This window comes from Brassica napus, chromosome A9, assembly GCF_020379485.1.
Source record: "Brassica napus cultivar Da-Ae chromosome A9, Da-Ae, whole genome shotgun sequence".
NCBI classification, from domain to species: domain Eukaryota; kingdom Viridiplantae; phylum Streptophyta; class Magnoliopsida; order Brassicales; family Brassicaceae; genus Brassica; species Brassica napus.
In genome coordinates this window covers 24,659,006-24,661,445 of record NC_063442.1, presented here as the reverse complement: position 1 = coordinate 24,661,445, position 2,440 = coordinate 24,659,006, and the positions used below count along the sequence as shown (strand labels likewise).

The 2,440-nt window shown below is 44.4% G+C and overlaps 1 non-coding gene across 1 annotated transcript; it reads left to right on the top strand.

The window, feature by feature from the left end:
• Positions 1-1,134: 1,134 nt before the first annotated feature.
• LOC125578765 lies at positions 1,135-1,240 on the top strand. Its single transcript, XR_007316848.1, has one exon. It is a non-coding gene; the product is annotated as a small nucleolar RNA R71 (small nucleolar RNA).
• Positions 1,241-2,440: the final 1,200 nt, after the last annotated feature.

The window sequence follows — 2,440 nt, the reverse complement described above, 5'->3', positions numbered from 1 at the left end:
TTGATGTAATCATTATCGATTGAAGGTAACCGCACTCGGTATGTCAGAGGTGCCTGTCGATCGATGGGAGGTGTGTTGTGACGATTGACGTCGGGCTCACTCTGTCGATCGATGGTTGAGTTAACCGATCGATCGTTTTTTTCATAAAAAGGGGAGGGTGGGTGAGTATGCTTGGCTGCGAATTTTTCATGAGTTAAAATTCAAACCGCATTGCATTCAGTCGAATCGGCAGACGTCGTTGATCGATGTCTGGAGCAATCCGTCCATCGATCTTCATCATGGTTTGTCGATTGATGCGAGTTCATCGACATCGGTCGACACCATTGGGATCCGCCCAGACTCATGGAGCTTTCGATTTCGAAATCTCCTTTCTCAAGGTTTTCATTTCTCACCACTTGCCAGAATTCATCATCTATGATGGCATTTACGTGGTGTTTCCCTTTGTCGGCTCCTGCTTCTCTAGCAAAAGCTTCTTGCCTCTTAATAGTCTCGCCCGTCTGAATTACTTGGGTTTCAAGTTTTCTCACCTGAGTCCCTAAGGTCTCGATTTTGGTGTTCAGATTGTTGTAGGCAGAGTCTATCTTACCGTTAAAATCCACGGTGATTTGTTATTGTCCCAACAGTACTCGATCAAGCATTTCTTTGATCGTGCTTTCCTGAGTTTGGGGTGGTGGATTTTGATAGTAATAGTTCGAGTAGCTCTTGCTGTTGTTGAAGGGTTTTTGAAATTGTGAACTTTGGTTACTTCTTTGGCCATTTCCAAAGAAGTTTCTGTTTCCGCCCTGGTTTCCAAATTTTTGGAATCCGGTACCTCCGATGTAGTTCACATCTTCTTCTCCTTCGGTATCTGTTACTTCTCCTTCAGCTGAACATACTTGCTTCCTAAGAAGTTCGTGCACCACATCTAACTTAGCTCTTACTTCGTCCATCTGTTCCTTCCCGATAGAGGCTAGAGACTTCTTCCGTTCAGAGTCAGCGTTTTTGGTGCTGCTGTTGTTAGCAAGGTTTTCGATAAGTCTCACAGCTTCTAATGGATTTCGAGTAGTGAAGTTTCCTTCACTCGCCATATCAAGAGCCATTTGATACTGTAAGGCGAGACCTCGGAAGAAAGTGCTTAGCAGCTGCACTTCATTAAATCCGTGGTGTGGACAGTCTCGTTGGAAAAACCTAAATCTAATCCCCGCTTCTTTGAAGGACTCTCCAGCCTTCTGCGAGAATGTGGAAATTTTGTTCCGAAGTTCTTCAGCGCGCGCCTCATCGAAAAAGTTTCGTAAGAAAGCATTCTTGATGTCGCTCCAGGATGTTAAAGATCCTGTGGGTTGCTGCCTAAGCCAGTGCATCGCTTCTCCATTCAGCATGTATCTGAAGAGCTTGCACATCAGGTATTCTTCGGGGACTCCTTCCATTCGAATGGCAGCGATTAGATCCTTGAACCATTCCAAATGGTCCTTAGGATGCTCGTGCGGTAACCCAGAGTAGGGTATCTGCGACACGAGAGTGTAGTATTGAGGCTTCAGCTCGAAATTCTGCTTCTGGATCTCCGGAAGTCGAATCGCTGATCTGTTGGAATAGTTCTCATCTGGGCGATTGTAGTCGGCCAGTGGTTTCGATCGAGCCTCCTCATCTACAGGTTGAGCAGCTCCTGTAGCATCAGCATCAGGGATTACAGTTCCCTGAGCATCTATTTTCTGACCTGTTGCATTACGCAGATGACCGGCCTGGTCATACAGGTTTCCGTTCTCATCCTGAGTTAGAATAATAATGTTTACCATTTTTGACGACACGTTATCGATCGACGTACACGGTGTAGTATCGATCGTTGTCGGACGACTGGGATCGATCGACGATGACGGTCCGGTGTCGGTCGACGGTTGGTTGTGCGTATCGATCGACGACGAAGTGGTTGCGTCGAGCGATATGGAACGTTGACCTCTACGGATAGTGCGTTCTAAATGAGCAGGATCGTCTGAGAACAGCAAGTCTTTCTCCTTGTTGCTTCTGGTACCGCTGGACATGCACCTGAAAAGACAAGAAAAAGAAAGATTATTAGAAAAGGGGGTAAAGAAAAGAATAAGAACTAATAAAACTAAATCTAATGGCGATCAAAGCTCCCCGGCAACGGCGTCAAATTTGATACCACTCAAATTACCCTAAGGAGTGTTACTCTCATCAAAAGAGGTTCAGATGTAGTACTTAGGGATCAAATCCACAAGGAGCTAGGGAACAATTAAATCTAGTGTTTATTAATTCTAAAGGTTGTAATGTTTTAAATAAAATAGCAATAGTGACTAGCGAGTAAAATGATAAATGTAACTTAGGTTGGAAATGATATTAGATGTAGGACCACTATTCAGGTGTTGGAGATTATAATTCCTATAGGTGCCTAACTGTTGCATGCATGATATATTAGAGCTCATTCGCTTAAACTCAGTGATCAGCT